At 42.4% G+C, this 21,649-nt stretch overlaps 2 pseudogenes; one reads left to right on the top strand and one right to left on the bottom strand.

Annotated features, from left to right (window-relative positions):
- Positions 1 to 5,859: 5,859 nt before the first annotated feature.
- LOC139452671 (CCN family member 1-like) lies at positions 5,860 to 7,413 on the bottom strand (annotated as a pseudogene).
- Positions 7,414 to 15,628: 8,215 nt separating this feature from the next.
- LOC139453291 (uncharacterized) lies at positions 15,629 to 21,311 on the top strand (annotated as a pseudogene).
- Positions 21,312 to 21,649: the final 338 nt, after the last annotated feature.

The raw sequence follows: 21,649 nt of genomic DNA, 5'->3' as shown, positions 1-21,649 counted from the left end.
AAAGTCACGAACGTGATGGAAAAAAACATAAACGTCCTTGCACATCAAAATTAATGATATTACAACACAAAATTGTGTCGAATAATGAATTTCTGTACCAGAGTTTTTCATGTGAAATATGTGAGGTGGGTGTTGGAAAATAAAAAATGGCTGTTACTGACGGTCTCATATTAGGTCAGTAACAACCATCTTGGATTTTTACAGACGGTATACGAGCTCATGATGGGTCAGTATTTCTGCTCTCTGATTGATCAAACTCACTTTGAGGCATAATAAATTTGGATATCTATATAAGCCATTGTTGTTATATTTCAGCTTTTATGAGGCCATTTTCCTACAGTACAATGTACATTCAATGTTTAGTAGTAGACTAGTGTTACATACATTTATTATTATGGGTTGTGAGTTGAATATGTGTATATCTGGATAAATTCGGGTTGCAATCAGCCACACAAACCTACTGGCTACATTGAATCACTGGTTTCCTCCGTTCATAACATACTCTTTGTATTGTGAAAGGTATACAAGAGTTACCCCCCTTAGAGGCCGACCATCTCAAACGAGAGCTGAGATTTATTTATTGTCACATTTCAACATAAGAAAAGAATGTAACAGTTTTCTCACTGTACTGTAAAGTAGTACAGATGAAGGTGATTCTAAAACAGTTCATTGAAAATAACAGTATGATAAAGCATTTTTATATAATAAAAGACCCTTTTTTACAACACCATGTGTAGGAAAATCCAAGTGTGCTGTTTTCTTCAGATTGGCAGATTGTGTCAACCTCCGACAAGGAGAACATATCTGCATTCAAGATGTCGAACCGTTTGGAGGTGGCAGCATCTGTAGCCCTGTCAATGCAGCACAGGACAGACCCTGTTTCAACAAGATAACACAAGACCCAAAACAACATCTTGCCTTGGCCAGCACAATCACCAGACGTGTCACCCATATAATACCTGCCGTTTATCCCAAATAAATGGGCATTTGATTACCAACTAAGATCCGGGGTAGAATAGGTCTTCAGCAACCCATGCTTGCTGTAAAAGAGACTAAGCTTGTTGAAAGAGGCGACTAACAGGATCGGGTGGTCAGGCTCCTGACTTGGTTGATGCATGTCATCGTATCCCAATTGCATGGATTGATGATCATGTTGTCAATCACTTGATTGTCTGGTGCAGACTCGATTAATTACAGACCATATAGCTGGAATATACAACACATATACAAACATGTTTTCGTTTTATAGGAAACAGGTTACAGTAATACTAAGTGTAAAGTACATGGCAACCCAACACAAAATCACAAAATAACCCGTCTATCCCTCCAAAAGCTACATGAATTTTGAGACAAATCCCGTGTTTGAAGCCCATTTCTGGTGTCCCTCACCTTGATATTGCTTGAATATTGCTAAAAGCAGCATAAAACCAAACTCACTCACTCACGCTGGAAGGGGGGGCACGGGTGGCCCAGTCGTCTAAGGCGCCGCGATTCGCTGTGCAGAGTTGCGTCCCCTGGACACGCCAGAAACCTATGATTGTGGGTTCGAATCCCGGTTCACCACGATTATGTTTCTAGGTTTGTCAGCACCATACCCGTGCTCGTGGGTTTCACCGAAGTGGTAAACGTCTGAGACCTGCATCACTTCGGGCTTTCCTCCCACATTAAGCTGACACGCCGTGATATAACTGGAATAATGTTAAAAGCGGCGTTAAACCCAACTCACTCACTCACTCACTCACTCACTCACGCTGGAAGGACGACTGCACAAGCTTCAAAGGGTCAGTACAGATCACATGTGACACCTTCAACAGTGACAGACTTTTCACACACGGCGTTAAATCGTCTTCATGCTTTCCTGATTGACAAACTGCGGTACTTGGGGCAGGTGACTTGTTACAGGTTTGGGCGAAAACTGGCTTGCACAATTCTCCATTTTCTTATGTTAAAAAGCCAAGTTCTAGCGCGTGACAACATCGTTACTCTCCAATTTCAGTTGGTAAAATGGTAGAAGAAGGTGTGAAATGGCCGATATTTTATTTTATTGTTTATTATAATTTTCAAATCCAACATAGAAGTAATCGTTTCATTTCTCAGTCAATCACAGTAAAGACAATTTGGTTAACATTAATGAAATAAAATAGTTTCTTGATAAAGTTAAATTGAGACAACAAGGATATCATTGTCAAATGTACCTAAGTCCCATTCGTACAGAGCAATGCCAAGTGTAGTCCGGGAAACATTTATTGTGTCTATAATTGTCCCTTGAATCCTACTGATTGTGATCTTTATACACACCGTACGACTAATTAAACCTTCATCGTTATAAATTATCACAGTTGACCAGCTTTATTTTTCGTCCTGGTGATTATTTGAGATGACCCCTTCCTTGTTTGTTTTTTTATCACACCACATTCACATATTGGTACAACAGCCCCACTGCTTGGCAAGTTCGATAACCTATCCAAACTTGTAAAGGGTTAATCCGTCTCTTTCTCAGCGGTAGAGGCACGGGTAGCATGGTCGTCTCGGGAGTCGGCAATTCACTTTGCCTCCCTTAGCAACGCCAGAAACATATGATTGCCGGTTCGAATCCCGGTTCACCTCGATTATGTTACTTGGTTTGTCAGTCTTAGTGTTCGTTGGTTTCGGCAAAGTGGTAAACATCTGAGACCTGCATCACTTTGGGCTTTCCTTCTAGTTAAACTCATGACACGCCGTGACATAACTGGAATACTGTTCACTCCCTCTCAGCTGTAAAGAACTTCAACCTTTTTACTACTGATACCCAAATGTCGTGAATTCCAGTTTTAGCGGGGCGGTTGGGTAGCCTAGTGGTTAAAGCATTCGCTCTTCACGCCAAAGACCCGGGCTCTATTCCCGACATGGGTACAATATGTGGAGCCCATTTCTGGTGTCCCCTGCCGTGATATTGCTGGAATATTGCTAAACTATAGTCACTCACTCCAGTTTTAGCTATGCACGTGGCATGCACCATTCATTGGGGAGCAGTGTTAACAAAACCTATATGTGGTAAGTTCTTGTAACGAATACCTATTATTTTATATAAGATAGCTGCGCGATCAATAGCAAAGAACAATAAAGAATGAAGCATGGTTTATTTTATGATTGAATAATTGTCCTATCATTACTTCATAACTGGAGATATTAATATGTGCTCGCAACTTGATGACATCATATGTTGGACGACGTCATGTTTGAGAGCAAAGTGTCTAGTCAGTTGTTCCCGTATACGTAGCTGGGCCACGCAGATAAACACAGTGGCCGAACGATCACATCCAAAAGTGGGAGAGACATGACAATCAGTATTGAGAGAAAAGATACTTTCGTCGTGAGAATACTCAAAATACCAAACTTAACCCACCTGTTCGTAAAATGATGTTGTCCGACATTTCCTAAGTCGGATTCTATTCAGGGAGACTTCATGATTAAAATTTTAGTGAATATCTTCTAAGCTTGTACATTTTATCAACATCCTTAAAGAGGCTGTGCATAATGTTGATATCTCTTGAAAGAAATAAACGACTCATGGTCGTTGTTTATCGAACAATAAAACACTCAGGTTTATTCTCCCTGCAGCGTTTTATGTGTAGGATAATGCACGTCCGAGAGTTTTTATGGCATTTATCCGCCGGATAAAACCAAGGGGCGTTAACACAGAAAATTTATCCAAGGATAAGAGTTTTAAATATCATTTGAAACAACATTTATCAACATCTTTATGTTACAAACATACTTTCCACGAACCTTAGGAAACGGGCGTAAAATATTTGTTGCTGGCGTACGATTCTTGAAAAAGACATTCTGAAAAGCAGTGCCATTTATCAGCACCTCTGTTGCCTTGTGGTACACTCACTGGGCCACAGATACGAAGGTTGCGTGTTTCCTCGGGCGATTGTACGACTCTTCATTTATCGTCATTGATGCAAAACTGTTGCGTCTGTAGGATACATTGAACATATACTCAACAACAAAAGTTCCTGTGACACCAATATTTTAGTGTATTTTTCAAGTAAAGTTTGGTTTTCAATATTGTAGTGCATGTATGGAATCTAGTCACAAAAACGCAACTGCATTCCATTCCATGCCAAAGTTGACTTTTATGCAAGCCCCATGCATTTCACTACCCAAGAATGGGTATAAAAACATGTGCGTTAACGGGATTCCATATGCATTGTTTAGCATCGAGCTGACAACAACCACTCAGAAAAACAACAAAATTACGCAATTATTCAACATTACGAAATGCCACGCGTGTCCGAAAATGAGCGTCTGCGAGCCATTGGTATGCTTGAAGCAGGATCGAGTCAACGTGATGTTGCAAGACAATTTAACGTCCACAGAAACACCATTTGGTGTTTATGGCAACGTTGGCAACAGACGAATGCAGTCAGAGGCCATCCTGGGAGTTGCAGGCCACGCATAACCAATAATCGACAAGACAACTGGATTCGAACAACACACCTACGAAATCGATTCCAGCCAGCAACAGAGACTGCAAGAAGCATCCCTGGCCTTCGACGAATATCTTCACAAACCGTACGTCGCCGCCTCAGATGTGCAGGGATTGTCGCCAGAAGACCCGCCAGACGTCCCATTTAGACAGGAAACCAACATCAAGCACGTCTACAGTGGTGCAGACAGCGTCAACGCTGGACGACCATGCAGTTGGGACAAATTCTATTCACTGACGAGTCTCGTTTCCACCTCAGCCACAGCGATGGACGGATTCGTGTGTACCGACGTCGAGGTGAACGTTACGTCAATCATTGTGTCATGGAAGAAGATCGGTTCGGGGGCGGCAACGTTTTGGTATGGGGTGGGATTACAGCAAGACAGAGGACCCGTTTGATACTGGTAGAGGGAAATCTAAATGGACAGCGCTACCGCGACGAGATCCTCGACCCTGTTGGTCTACCGTTTTTGCATCGTCGTGGCCCAGGCATTACCTTTCAACATGACAACGCCCGGCCTCATATTGCTCGGCTTGTTCAGGATTCTCTTCAACAACGTGAATGTCATCCCCTGGCCGGCTCGCTCCCCTGATCTCTCAGCAGATATGGACAGATATCCCACAGGACTTTGTGCGATGCCTGGTCCATTCCATGAGACGAAGATGTGTTGCTTGCATCGCAACCAGAGGTGGACACACACGCTATTGATTTGTAAATTGAAATTTTTGCATGTTCTGAAGTAGTATGGCAAATTAAACCATTTGAACACTTACAGGAGTCTTTTATCTGTTGCAAACCGAAATTGTTTAAGATTTGGTAAAAAAACATAACTTTGCATTTAATCTTATTCAATGTCACAGGAGTGAGTGAGTTAACACCGCTTTTAACATTATTCCAGTCATATTGCGGCGTCAATGTCACAGAACTTATTCAGTATATCATTTATCCAAAGAGAAAGATATTTTAACTTCACGCTGTTTTTCTGTGTACTGAAACAGCTGAGAAAGAGACATGACGTCACTTTAAAACGCAATAACGTCATTAAACGTGGACAAATGTCATGTTATTTTTTATACAAGTTATTCAACGTTCAAATGACTGCGACCTATGAACTTATATTATTAACAATGAATCTCTCGTTATTCCTGTGATCCAATACTAATCCATACATCATTTAAAAGTGTTGAATGTTCAACATCTTATGTCATCCATCGAGATGCCATGCGTATTTGGACAATCGCTACAACCCTACTACCAATGTGTATCTGTGGCCAGAGCGTCACTTTCTGAAACGTACACAATAAAGTACAGAAGATGTTTCAGAAAATAATATTTATTTGTGTGTTCGTATGACGTCCTTAATAGTTAATAACTGAAGCAGCAATCAGGATCTGACGTCACAGATGATTACGTCACAGCATTGGCCCGACACTTTCTTGAAGCGACACCCAGGGGGAGCTAACTCTATAGCTTGGCATCTGAAGGGAAGAAGAGACATGCATGATAACGGTTGGGGAGTTTCATTAAGAAAAATTGGCAGGGTGGCTCAGTCGTCTAAGGCGCCGCGAGTTGCGTCCTTTGGGCACGCCAGAAACCTACGATTGTGGATTCGAATCCCGGTTCGCCCCGATTATGTTTCTAAGTTTGTCAGCACCATACCCGTGCTCGGGCTTTCCTCCCACATTAAGCTGACACGCCGTGATATAACTGGAATACTGTTAAAAGCGGCGTTAAACCCAACTCACTCACTCATTAAGAAAAGTGACTACTTACTGTTTATGGGTTATAATTCGGGAGAGGAAGTTTAGGCTTTATCATTTCATATCACTTATATCCTTCACGTTATTACATGTACAAATTAAAGCCAATGTTAAAGAAGGGTACGATCACCTTAGCAACAAATGTTATGATAACACTTTCTCAGTAAAGTATATTTTCTCGTACTTTTGGGGGTTGAGTCCCATCCGGGAATCGAACCCACACTGCCAAAACGAGGCACCCAATTTCCAGCACACAAAATCAGTGATCTAACCCACTCAGCCACCGAGGCTCCTGCGAAAATGAAAGTCCGACGACTGGTAGTCTGGATCACCTACTTTGTGTACCCCTCTGACATGTGCAAATTGGCACGACTCCTATGGTCGAAAGCTAATCGCAAGCACACTATACCACTAAGATCGGCCAACCCGATTCGTTTCGTCGCCTCGAATAACCAGCACTGAAACCTATCCTTATCCAATATCACTCGTGTTTCCAAGTTCAAATGAGCGCGAACTATGAACTTATATTATTAACAATGAACCTCTCGTAATTCCTGTGATCAAATACCAATCTATACATCATTTAAAAGTGTTGAATGTTCAGCTGGGGGGGGGGGGGGGGGGGGGGGAGGGGGGAAATGTTTATATATATCTCGCAAACCTTCCAGTTTTTTCTGCGAATAGTTATGATTGCGACTAACTGCGACTTGAAAATGAGTGATATCAGCAATACACAATTGAGTTTGCAAATATTTAGCTATACACACTCTGAAGAGCAGATGAAATGTCTCGTAGTAGTCGTCCACGCATCGGCAGTTGTAGTCGCAGTCAATGTTCCAAGTCTCGCCTTGCCGGAACATCTCACCCCTGTACAGGCAGTGACCTGGATGAAGAGGGCAAGGTCAGAGGTTAGAGGTTATGAAAGAAATGGGACTTTAAAATGTTGAGATGTTGAGTAAAATTTAGGGTTCGAATATTCTCATTAGCATTGCGTCCCTGATAAGGGACAGTTTGCCTAAATTGTTCACATCTTAATCATGTATATATATGTACGTTGCATGTTCAAAACGTTTAGTCCTTCACTCACCTTTCGGCCCAGGGCTAGATCCCACGCTCATTGCTGCAGATCGACCCACACAGAGAAGTGTAACGGTTAATACAAGCCACAGTGTCGCCATCTTCTCTCGTCTTGTGTCGGTGTATTACAGTTTTGTTAGAAGGTCTGGGTTGCGTTCTGGGCAGGAAATACAAGGTGCGTAGTGTTCGTGAAAGTGTCATACAGGAATGAAGTGAGCTAAGCGTCATTAAGATTTTTTCGGTTGGATACGGGTGGCCAAGTGATATTCGGCGCCGATATTCGCCCACAGTCGTACCAGGAGGCAGATGATCGTGGGTTCGAATCCCAGATAATTGGTCTGCAAAGCCAACCCCGTGTTCGTATGTTTCACCAAGCTGGTAATCAAGTGATTGACGTCGTGAGTATCATACCCGTGAAGATCAAGGTTAGAATTAGTCTTCAACAACCCATGCTTGTTGTAAGAGGCGACTTAGGGGATCGGGTGGTCAGGCACGCTGACATGGTTGATGCATGTCATCGTATCCCAGTTGAGTAGATTATTTATTTACTGACCACCGTCATATAGCTGGAATATTGCGGCGTTAAACAACAAGCAAACAAACAAACATGAGCATCGATCTACGCAATTGGTTTGGTTATGTATTTTTTTCCATTTCCCATTTTATTTGTTTGTTGTTTAATGCAGCACTCAGCAATATTCCAGCTATATGACGGCGGTTTCTAAATAATCGAGTCTGGACCAGACAATCCAGTGATTTACAACATAAGCATCGATCCACGCAATTGGGATACGATGACATGCATGAACCAAGTCAGCGAGCCTGACCACACGATTCCGTTAGTCGCATCTTACAAGCATAGGTTGCTGAAAAGCATATCTAACCCGGATCTTCATGGGTTTTTTTTAGTGGTTATGTACCAATTGTAATAGGAAATAGAAAATAAAACAGGTTGATCTTTCAGTTTTATTTTTCAACTATTAAAAGGATTTTCTGAAAAATATCCAACGCCGTTTTCAATTACGGCACTAGGGATACGTTCTCCATCAATTTAGATTTTAAACAATATCGCATATAAAGGCACTTAAACGCAACATACATGTTATCGCAACTGGTACATGCATATCAAACTCTCCTCTATTGTACTTAGAGCAGAACAGATCTCCTTGTTTGCCTGGGTGCGTTATACAAAGGTAAACATGACGATCATGCATTCACTCTTAATGCAGTTTAATTAGTTTTGTCTTACATTTCCATTTTAAAGATAACACACAACATTAATAGGCTCTTTCAATCCCAACACGCCGTCTTCCCAACTGAGGTTTCCTGGGCAGGACAACCCCATCCTACATTGCACAAATCAGAACCCACTGTGGATAATACATTCAAATATTAATCTTCAATTTAATTCAATATACAGATTGCTCAAATATATATTAATTATACAGAGTAGACACTCGCTTAACTGGATTCCCAGTTGGAGATGGTACACGGATGCAGAGGGACTCAGCTGAAATGTTGTTTTTTGGGATTGAAACACGGCGTGACGGAGCATGTGTCGTCTTAAAGTCAAACCCCCGAGCTGCTGCTGGACCATATGAGGGAGGAAGTGATGAAAGGATGTAACGATGAAGTGATGAAGCGAATCGGGTTATGATTGGCCTATTGCGTGTGTGTCGTTGTGATTCTATGACGTGGTCGCTGCTCATACCTTTAGCCATGTGTGCCTAACATGCTCCCACGATATAGCTAAGCTATTGATGATAGTGTCGCTAAGCATGGAGTTGGGTGTTTGTGTTGTTGTTTTACACCGCACTCAGCAATATTCCAGCTATATGACGGCCGTCTGTAAATAATCGAGTCTGGACAAGACAATCCAGTGATTGACGTCATGAACATCGATCCACGCAGTTGGGATCGATGACATGCATCAACCAAGTCAGGAGCCTGACCACCCGGTCCTGTTAGTCGCCTCTTTCCACAAGATTAGTTGCCTTTTACGGCAAACATTGGTTTCTGAAGACCTATTCTACTCCGGAACCTTCACGGGTCAAACATGGAAGTCAGTCCCTATTGAGTGTAACAGTATGCTGCCATATAGTAATGGTTCTTTTCACAAAGTGGTGAGATGAATACAATGAAATAACCACACATGGGGTAGAGTGTCTGCCCGGAGAGAGGAAGGTCGGTGGTTCGATTCCCTGTCCGCCTCAGTGGTGTAGTGGATAGAGGGTCTGACCAGGTGGGTCGATTCCCTGTCCGCCTCCGTGGTGTAGTAGAAAGAGGGTTTGACCGGAGAGAGGAAGGTCGGTGGTTCGATTCCCTCTCCACCTCCGTGGTGTAGTGGATAGAGGGTCTGACCAGGTGGTTCGATTCCCTGTCCGCCTCCGTGGTGTAGTAGAAAGAGGGTTTGACCGGAGAGGGGAAGGTCGGTGGTTCGATTCCGTGTCCACCTCAGTGGTGTAGTGGATAGAGGGTCTGACCAGGTGGTTCGATTCCGTGTCCACCTCAGTGGTGTAGTGGATAGAGGGTCTGACCAGGTGGTTCGATTCCCTGTCCGCCTCCATGGTGTAGTGGATAGAGGGTCTGACCAGGTGGTTCGATTCCGTGTCCACCTCAGTGGTGTAGTGGATAGAGGGTCTGACCAGGTGGTTCGATTCCCTGTCCGCCTCCATGGTGTAGTGGATAGAGGGTCTGACCAGGTAGTTCGATTCCCTGTCCGCCTCCGTGGTGTAGTGGATAGAGGGTCTGACCAGGTGGTTCGATTCCCTGTCCGCCTCCATGGTGTAGTGGATAGAGGGTCTGACCAGGTGGTTCGATTCCCTGTCCGCCTCCGTGGTGTAGTGGATATAGGGTCTGACCAGGTGGTTCGATTCCGTGTCCACCTCAGTGGTGTAGTGGATAGAGGGTCTGACCAGGTGGTTCGATTCCGTGTCCACCCCAGTGGTGTAGTGGATAGAGGGTCTGACCAGGTGGTTCGATTCCGTGTCCACCTCAGTGGTGTAGTGGATAGAGGGTCTGACCAGGTGGTTCGATTCCCGCTCCACCTCCATGGTGTAGTGGAAAGAAGGTCTGCCAGCGTTCTGCATTAGGTACGTCCATGTTAAACTGGGGCATGGTATCTCAGAGGATTAGCCTAATGAGTGAGTGAGTGATTGAGTTTAACGGGTTTAACGCCGCTTTTAACAGTATTCCAGTTATATCGCGGCGTGTCAGCTTAATGTCGGAGGAAAGCCCGAAGTGACGCAGGTCTTAGACGTTTACCACTTCGGTGAAACCCACGAGCACGGGTATGGCGCTGACAAACCTAGAAACATAATCGGGGTAAACCGGGATTCGAACCCACAATCATAGGTTTCTGGCGTGCCCAAGGGACGCAACTCTGCACAGCGAATCGCGGCGCCTTAGACGACTGGGCCACCCGTGCCCCCTTAGCCTAATGAAACACGTATACATACAACCACACACACAAACACGCACGCACAATTTATTGTTGTCGAGTCTTCTCTCTGCAAGACAACAGTTCAACATTAAGCAAAACAACCCGTCGTATAGTCATAAGCTACTTGTATTTATTGATACATGTGTATCAAGTTTGAAATTTAAACAGACAGAAGGAATTTGTCCACACCCCACATGAGATACTAGCAAAACCTTTCTACCATATATGCTTTATAATGAATTGATTAAATTGATGTCAAGGGGATGCTTACTTCTTTCCTAAATGTCTTATTGCCAATTTTCACATGGGTGCTTAAAAAACCCTGGTCATGTATAACGAGTTCTACCAAAACATGATGTACTTTTACCAGGAAAATAAAAAATATTTTTAAAAATCAACAAATCACATGGTTGTTATCAATGAGAACGTCCAACATTTTACATTTTGTTTTCTCAGTAAGCTTCAGATGACCTGTAATTTCAGTTTTGACCATTTGTCCTGAGTGAGTGGGTTAAAATTTTAAATCACATCGGCAATATTTCAGCCATATCATGACTATTAAGAGTTAAACATAATACATATATTGAAACTTATATAAAAACCTGCCAACGAAGGACAGTAAAATAACTAGACTTATCACAGAAATACATTTAAAACTAGTGTGGAATCATAAAATTTATAGCACTAAACATAACATAACATCATAAAAACGGGCTTTAGATCGCCAGCAACTGAAGGTAGATCACCATACTATTGACCATGGGGACTTACAGTACTTTACCTCTGTAACCTCTGTAAACAGATGCACCTGTATCTATGTTAATGTCTAGTGACAAATGCCCCTTTGATCAAGGAATCCTACCAATGACAACGTCACGCATATTCATATTTGAATATCTGCTGAAGGTTGTTAATGTCAACCATAGAGTGGTGAGGTGAGGGTTTAACGTCGCGTCCAAGCTTATTTCACTTATATAGCAACGTGTGTGTGTTTGGCTGCTTGTACTGGTCCGGACTAATGCCGATTTATAGTGCTAGTCCACTGAGATACCAAGCCGCGGTTAAACATGAATACACACTCAGTTTACTGACTCCGAGCCGACCAGTCCTTGTTTTAGCCCCTTAATGCCGAGCGCCAGGCAGTGTAACAACAAGTACCATCTTTTAACGTCTTTTGGTAGGACGCGGCCGGGGATCGAACCTCGGACCATCCGCTTTCCGGGCGGACGCTCTACCACTAGACCACGGAGGCGGTCTCAACAATAGGGAAGTCATCTGTGATTATATATGACAAACAGGTTGGAAGCAGTGTGATGAGTCTTCACAGTCATACGTAATGGGGGTTTACACCAAGAGCTGCCAAGTCCACGTTCTCAACACGTTCAGAACAACTGGCGTGAGATGGTGTTCGTTTGGTAAAACTATTGGTGGCTCTTGAAATTTGAAATATTATGGGACATTTTGGGAAACAGATTTTTTGTTTGAGAATGTTTAAAGTATCAATTAACTTGTTTCCAAATTTCAAATCCAGGTCGTGCGGTCGTTTTCGGATTTACAGGAGTCTGTTTCTGGTTTGGCTAAACGTTTCAAAGCGATATCAAGTCCTATACCCTCTAGTCAAAACTCTGGGCGTTTAATGTTAGTACACTCAGCCATCAGTAAAAGTTATGGAGTCGTTTGATTTCTATCAACGGCACAGAGTAACGTCTTGGTCTTACTTTGTGCTTCCCCATTTGTTCCTGAATTTATAAACAATTTCAGAAATAAAACACGATGAAAAAAACAATGATACGTGTCAACATTGATCTGTCATGTCTTTTATATCGCCCCAAAGCCACATAGCCTCGCATCGTCCGTTGTTTCAGTCCTATTTTCATCGTATGGCTGCATTCGTTCCTTTGCATCGTTCGCTCTTTTCATCGCATCGTCCCTTTGAATTTTGTTTAATGCCACACACGGCAATTTCATTACAATCAGATCGTAGTTTTCGTTACTGTTAAACAAAGATCTGAGGACATCCCATTAGGGGTCACGCAAGAACAACCTTTATCCGACCAGTCAGAGCGTCGCTTACCAGATCATGAAAGTGACAGTCGGAATGTGATTTCTAATCATGCAGCCTCGAAAACTTTAACACGTGGTATTCCGAACGATAGTTACGGTCTTAACATATGTTAGCCATTCCAGAATGTTCTTTTGTTCAGGTTTTAAATTTTTAATCGGGAATTTGTCAAAATATGTTTCGAAGGTAGTCGCCAATTTGAAATTAGTACCGTAAAACACGAGAAAGCTGCTTTCTGACTGGCGAATGTCTACTTCTTGTCAATCATTTCATTGGTCGGTCAAAGTTCGCGAAAGGTCGGTCTGACGTGACCCGTAATGGGATGTTCCCAGATCTTTGTTTAGCGATAGCGAGAACTAAGATCTGATTTTAATGAGATTGCCACACGCGGCAACATTAGAGTTGCACCAGGGGAACCAATTACTTAAATTATGAGCAACGATATACACGTCATCAGAATACGAAATCTCAACAAATCGTACCAGTCGCGTTTAAATAGGGACCCACGGTGGTATATTAAATGAATGAGTGAGTTTGGTTTAACGCAGCTTTGAACAGTATGTCACTTATATCATGTCGTATAAGCTTCATGTGTGAGGGCTGACCAAAGTGATGTAGGTCTGAGTCGTTTGCCAACGAGCACGGATATGGTGCTGAAAACTTAGCAACATAATCAGGGATTCGAACCCCGAATGTTTGGCACGTGTTGGCTTAGGCTAATGGGCCATCCGTGCCACCTTGAGCTAAATGAAGTCGAATCGAGACGCCACAACGTAAGCTACAACGGAATATCGCGACAAACTTCAATTTACAACAAATGTTGTTCACTGACCATCGGTCATTTACAGCGGCCAGTAAACAATTGAAAAGGTCATGGGTGGTACAGCGACCAGTGCTGCAAACGCGTGGCTTCTTAATCACAACAAGATATAATTTTCCCAATCTGATTTCAATTTGCGGGGCAGATTCAACTGATTTCAATTAGTGTCCGTGGTATATAGACATGAACAGTCTGAGAGCCACACAGTTCGGCAATTTTACGCTGTGGCTTCCGGTTACAGGTACGTATCACGAATACTTTGATGATAATAGCCTCCTAAATAATGGTTTAGTAGAGTGTTGTTTCACACTTTTAGCATATACTCGTACCTGTAAATGCATGTTCGCCAGAGCCAACATAAAGGCGATCATATCATATGGGTGTAATAACAAGAACCGTATCAAGAATATATGAAATTATTGTTTATTAAGATGTATCACAAAGTTCACAAAGAAGATACATACGAGGGCTGGTCAAAAAGTTTACAAACAAAACCAACAAATGTGAAAGTGTTTTTAATTATATTTTTCGAAGTGTTCACCCTGCTTTTGAATACACTTCTCATATCGATAGTAAAGCTTTTCAGTTCCAGTCAGGAAAACGTTTTCTGAAGATACCTTGAAATACGCATTCACAGCAGTTTTGAGGTCATCTTTGTCGTCATAGCGCTTTCCATGAAGGTGTACTTTAAGTTTAGGAAATCATTTGGAGTCGGGTCTGGCGAGTGTGGTATGTGAGGAAGCTCTTCGAACCCACATTGTCGCACATCAGGCTTTGCAAGTCGAGAGGTGTTAGAAGGGGCATTGTCATGAAATAGTAGAACTCCAGCAGTGAGCATTCCTCGCTGCTGTTCTTAAATAGAATATCTCAGGCGATGAAGCAAATCAGCATAGCAGGCTACGGTAATCGTCTTTTGACATTTCTAATTAATCAACAAGAATCACACCCTTTGCATCCTAGAATACAGTGGCCATAACTTTCGTCACTGATCTTGAAGACTTGATTGTTTTGGTGCCAGAGAAGTTCAAATGGTGCCATCTATGGATTGACTTTTTGACTCGGCGTCATAGTGGTAGACCCATGTTTCATCACCCGTTACTAATCTCTTTTTGAATTTGACGAAATCCTCCTCAATTAGCTCTAAATCTTCTCTGGCAATGTCAGTTTTTATTTCCTGAAGATCATCTGTAAATGTTCATAAATACCAGTATTTCTATCTCCTTGATTGAATCTTCATTGATGGAAGTTGAGGGACGTCGAGATTTAGGGTCATGATCAAGGCTTGTTCTCCCAGCCTAAAACATAGCTGCCCAACGTTTAAAAGTGGAATAGCTTGGACACTTATCCTAATACACTCGTGACACGCGGTCATGAATTTCAGGGGATGCACCTCTCTCCAAAGTACAAAACTTGATGAATGCTCGGTACTCATTCTTTTCCAAGTATTTGTCCATTTGGACCCCTATCACGTACAACTGGCTGTCACTAATACACAAACGGCATCAACAGACCAAATACACCTGCAACGAACTACTCAAACAATGTACTACATAGATGTGATCACTTTGTTATGGCCGACAGTTGGAAGTTAGTTAGTTGACCAGCCCTCGTATACTAGTATTCATACACACAGTAAACAGTAAACCGCGGATCATGCAAGGCCAGTTTTGGCCGAGGACACTCCAAATACTATTATACAAAGGATAATATTTAAGAATTTTGTTTTTAACTTTGTGTGAGACCCTTCATAGATTTAGGGCCAAACTGTATGAACGTCGGAGCTTGTTTTTTATATCTCTATTTTAGCCTCGAAGGATGTAGTACTAGATCTACACTTTTTAATAAAAATTGAAGTGGTACGTGTGACTTCGTATTTACACTGACAGCCATACGACAACCAGCTGTTTGGATTGGTGGTTTACTCAATCTGCCCGTTGAAACGTCTAGCTTCATAGAACCACAACGAAGAGCGGCGAGAACGGATCTTCCGAAATGTGGTAGGTTCACATTATATTCTGTACAGAGATCTGATTTAAAAGTAACATAAGTTTTAAGTTCGGGCAATGACTGAATTCCTGGCCTCCACCTGGTTTTATAAAGACATATAAAGTTAGATAAAATTATACTATTCAGCAACCAGGTTGGAGATTTATCATTTGAACACAAAAGTTCACACAAATCAATGTTTTCACAAACATATGACTTTACTGTCCCAGGATTTTCCGTGAGTTTTCGACCATCTATGGATCCTGTGTGTTAACCTATTGTCTGGCAGACGTTCGAGCCTACACCACAGTCTAGCTGATTCAACATATGATTTCAGTTATGGGTCCAACCAGCCCCACCATATCCCCTCTTGCGACAAATTTAAGCGTGTTCCTCCAGACACCAAAAAGATCTGCAAGTTTTACTCTGAAAAGTACATACATCCGGGTATTTCACACACCACATAAACCAGAATAATGTGCTGGGACTGGTTGAACAATCTTTTCATATAATCGTGAGAACATATTGTAATACATGTCACCACAAGAGTAAAGGTGTGTTTATTAGCCAAAGGGACGTGACTTGACAAGTTCTTTTACTGCATACATCATATCACAGTTAGCATGAAGCCAGAGTCCAAGAAACCTGTAAGTCTCTTAATACTCAAATTTATGTCACCACAATTAAAAATCCTGTTTCACTGTGAAATGAGTTTCTGCCTGGAATGCACATCTTTGGTCTCACTCCATTTACGCACCCAACGGTGAAGAATTGCCAGCATAAGAAGTAAACTGTCAGCATCAGGGACTAGAAGAACTATGTCGTCAGAATAAAGTAACATGCTCAAGTTATCAATCTGTGTACCGACGTTGCAATCCTTGATCTCTTCAGCGAGATCACTAATGTACAACGCAAAGAGAGTAGGCGATAACACACAGCCTTGTTTAACACCAGAATGCACATGAAACGCATCGGTTTCAAACTGATTCACATGCACAGAGCATACCGAACATCATTCATAGATTCATGTTATATGTTGCCTGATAAACTAGGAGTTTAAACCATAACATGTCTCTGTTGACAGTCAAATGCCTTTCGACCCGTGAAGATTCCGGTTTAGAATAGGTCTTCAGCAACTCATACTTGCCGTAAAAGGCGACTGTCCTTGTCGTAAAAGGCGACTAACTGGATCGGGTGGTCAGGCTCGCCGACTTGGTTGATACATGCCATCGATCCCAATTACGTGGATCGATGCTCATGCTGTCAATCACTGGATTGTCTTGTCCAGACTCGATTATTAACAGACCGCCGTCATATAGCTGGAATATTGCTGAGAGTGGCGTTAAACAACAAACAAACAAATGCCTTTCGGAAATCTAATGAACAAGTTAAGGCAGAGTTATTTTTGTTCTTTCTGTTATTTTAATATTATGTATACTGTATACATGGTCTAAATAACAGCGAACCATTTTGTTCGTCCACTGTGTTCTAGGTACCTACACAGTGTTTGCTTGATCATGCCAGCATATGTTGTGGAGGATATACACAGGATAGTGATTGGACTGTAATTCATGGGGTGCGCCCTCTTAGCCTTGTTTCAATATGGGTCTAATCGTTCCCGTTCCAGATACTTGGTATACTTCCAGTCTCCAAACTATAAGAAATCGGCCTGTAGAGTAGGTCTATACATACAGTATTTTTAAGAACAATACTTCGTACTTTGTCAGGTCCTGCATGCTTTGCAACCCACAGGCTGATATGGCTTGTCAATGCATTTTGAATAGGCGATCGAGATCACCCCGGGTGTTAAGAAATTGGAGTTACATCCTTTAGTGGGTCATCTGAATGGCCAGCTCTCAGACAATGTCTTCCTGACAAGGTGAAATGTATTGCATTAACTTGCAATTAGAATTATGGAGCTATATGCTTCTATAACTAAACGGAAGCCCGATTTAAATGCGAGGACGACAGGGAAGGTTTGTAAGCATGAAAAACAAGAACTCCGTACTAAACCCGTCAGCGACACGAAGCTATTCAGAAAAAAATTGGCTTCAGTCGGCGAGATGTGCACTGCCGGAATCCATGGATGTTTTATAAATGCGTACATTTTTAAATTTGATGTTATGGTATAAATGGGTAATCACATGGCAGCTTTTATATAATTTTTTTGTTTTTTTGTTTTTGTTTTGCTTTTATATCATACCCCGTATCAACGGGCCGATATTGGGTCTGGTGATGGAAAGGAGCATGATAACAAAACTCCCAAATTATGACCTCCAAGTAAAAGATTTGTCCTTGCATGTTTTAGTAACAATGATGCCAAAACTATAATGTATTTCTCTGATATAGTGGGACTCGACCTTTGATTCTCCTTGTATACGTCGCCTTACTCCTCTTGTTCGAGCTGAAATGGAGCAACTGCAGTGGTAAGTAGTGAGTGAGTGAGTATGGCTTTACGCCGCTTTTAGCAATATTCCAGCAATATCACGGCGGTGGACACCACAAATGGGCTTCACACATTGTACCCATGTCGGGAATCGAACCCGGGTCTTCGGCGTGACGAGCGAACACTTTAACCACTAGGCTACACGGCCGCCCTGCAGTTTCCGCCCGCATTGGTCACTCTGGAGACCTGTTTTTTCTTGCTCTTTAGGTGCTGTAAATGTAGATTCTATACCTGTAAATTTCATTCCGATTTCGAAACATTTACAGGCTTCTTTGCCAATGTATAAAACGTGGTAACACAGTATTTCGAGGCGTTTATTAACTTACCTTTGCATGTGTTTATGACGGTTGCCACCGGTGGAGCAGGATACGCTTACCTTTTCGCTAACGCCTGGTGTCATCACTTTTTTCTCATCACACTAATACATGCTCATGACATAGTGTCGGAATCGTACAATCAGAACAGAAAAGAACTTTATTTACACTCTTGCCGGGATACTCGGCATATGAAGTACACATTTGCAAACAGAATAATTTACATAAGATGGCGGGGTGGTTTAAATGGAAGATTTTACAGTTTTCATACATTCGTCACCACTCGCCCCTTTCCGTAAGCTGCAAGAAGACTCGTCCCCCTATCGATGAATGTTATCTGCGAAAATACGACAAACCAATCAGAATGCGCGTATGATTTCAAGTACTTCGTCAAAGAATCCCTCAGAAATAATTTTGGATTTTACATATGTCTTGCATCTAAAAATATAACAAAGACACAGTTAAGTGTGTTCAATCATACTGTATAATTCCGCACTTCCCGATGTGCTATTAATTGCATCTGAAATATATATAATATATGGTGAAATATATGTGCACCATTACGCAACGAGTTGACAATTGTTTTAGGTATGCCCGTTTGCGCTAAGACGGAACCCGGTCGCAAAAATGGCCACGAGAGGGGCACGAGTCGCTATTCGGCTTGTCCCGGAATAACACGAGTTGGTCACGAATGAGTTTTCATAATGATATTACAGATTTCTCATGAATATGGAAAAGGGTTTTGTCGCTTTTAATTAAGTACAATCATTACCTAAAATTATTACCCACTGGTGTTTGAATCCATACCGTTGGTGGACTAAGGTATGCAGGATGTTAAATGACATGAGAGAATTTTCATTTTCCCGAGCTTAAAACAATGTGAATAATAGTTTTATCTGTCAATTCGAGAGTGAGTGAGCTTTACAAAAAAAACAATGGCACCGCGTCGTATTTACCCTGACAAATCGTTATCGAATAAAAAAACTTTTCATGTTCAGAAGAAAGCTCTGAATTAAGCAGAGCAAATCGTAAGCATAGGTTTATGAATCACTATCAAATATATATGTTGTAAGAGGCGAGTAAATGGATCAGGTGGTCGGGTTCGGTGACTTTGTTGATGCAGGTCGTCGGATCCCAATTGGATCGATGCTCAATCAATCAATGCTCATATCAATCACTGAATTGCTGGTCCAGATTCGATTTATATAATTTTCACCGCCATATTGCCTTTTGAGCCCAATGGAATCTGTTTCGGCGGATAATCGAGACTGGTTATTCACTGTTCGCGTTTTATATTATCAACATACCGTCGCCATATAGCTGGAACATCACTGAGTGAGACGTTAAACAACAAACAATCCAAATCACGTATTAACCCTCCGACAGGAAGACATGCATCGTACTTTACCAATTGTCTTTCTTGCAGCTCCGTGTACTGAGCAGTGGGAGAAAATCCTTGAGATTGACCGAGGTGGAAATACGGTGTATGGAAGTAAGGTCAAGATGCGGAAGGCGGTATCCACAGGCAAGCGCATCAAATACTTCTCGGACGATATTGACAATGGCTTCGGCGCAGAGTCAGATGATTGCCTGCTGGTTGGTCCCCTGCAATTTGCTTGCCAACTGGTAGGCGGGGTATTTAGAGCCTCGTGGGACCGATTCGATACTGTTGCCAAATGGGAGGCTTTTCATCTGTCAACAAGTGGCCACAACTTCAGACTGAAGGAAAACCCTACTGCACGAATTGCGATCAGAAATCGGAGAAGAGGGACTTGGTATGTAGCCAAAAACACATGTGATGGACCCTCAGGTGAGGCAGTATATTCTGCCTATGGCAATGGGACGGTCATATCAGGCAGTTGGGGAAATTTGGTTCAGGCTGCCTTATCTGGTGCAAGTCTTCGAGTAGTCGATTCGTCGCTGGGCCAAGTTGACCGGCGTGTTTACATTAATAACTTGGAGGTTGGGAAAAGTGGGTCTTTGGAAAGTAGAGCTCTTTCGGGTCAAAGTTTGTGGAGACTAAATCAGACACGAATCAGGGCCTTCTACGAGTTTAGCTTGGATCCTAGCTGGTTATTTGAGACCTTCAGCGCTAATGGCAAGAGAGGACGTCACGAATGGTTCTTAAAGGACCACATTTCTACAGGTATCACTTTGGACATCGTTGAGCTGGCGTGGTATGCCGATACGTGCTGGTCTGAGGTCTACTCTCATGATTCGAGTGGTTCGCAAGTAAATGGTTCCCTCGCTGAACTCGTGCAGGCCATTGAAGACGGCCACCGAGTTAAAGTCATGTTCGAAAATATGTTCATGGAGGTCGATAACTGTCGAGTCATTGAAGGTCATGTGTCCGCTCAGCTGGTGTCCCGAGTTAGCAAGAGTGACATTCTCTTCAATAGAGGTAGACACATCCTGGGAATTCGTAATCCTCAACACCAAAGGAACAGTGAAGACCTACACTCTCTTGGTTTCCGACAGCTCAACACCCGCTCCGGGCGTCTCAAACGTGACCTTAGCCATAACATGGTACGTGGACACGAGGACCTGGGTACAGCTAATGGCTACTGACGCGTCCGGTAATATCACCTCAGGCTCTAAGACCATGATCAGAGATGCTGTCACCAGTGGGGCTGATCTGAGGGTGGGCATCAAGGTTCCAGTGGACCCGGTGCCGGGACAACAGTTTCTCAAAGTTGACAACGTGAGATTATACAGTTCTGATGACACGTCGGGGCAATCTGTGCGGGCTTTGAATGAGGTTTATCTAGGGAGCAGTGAAGTGGAACTGGACGCTACCCCCTTCTGGTCATTTCGCATTATGGCTACAACAGGAACTGTGTCGACGCTCGGTGCCACTGTTGGGAAAATACAAGAATCCAGGAATAGTGAGTTTGGTCCATCTGAAATGGTCTGGTTTGGGTCCTACTAGATACTCTATGGCACCCTCTATATTTATATTTTAAAGGGAGGTTCAATTTGATTTCATTAACTAAAACACACTTTGTGTAGTCACTCTAAATGAAACAGAGTCAAAGTCATGCTGTATGTTCTGCTGATACTGAAATGGAATCCTTCATGAACTTTAAAGAACAACATGTACTTCATATACATTATTCACTTTTAGTTGTAATAATCTCAATGTGTAATATTTACGGTCATCATATCTGGACATTTTGTAACATGTCACTCTGGAAAAGATGCGAAATCTGGAATAAAAATCACTGAATTTTCATCAAGTTTGATTCTGTTATTATCTATTGTAGTTTG

The sequence above is a fragment of the Haliotis cracherodii genome, unplaced genomic scaffold, assembly GCF_022045235.1.
Source record: "Haliotis cracherodii isolate W230 unplaced genomic scaffold, xgHalCrac1.p SCAF_10, whole genome shotgun sequence".
Classification (NCBI taxonomy): Eukaryota; Metazoa; Mollusca; class Gastropoda; order Lepetellida; family Haliotidae; genus Haliotis; species Haliotis cracherodii.
This window is presented reverse-complemented; position numbering and strand designations above follow the sequence as displayed.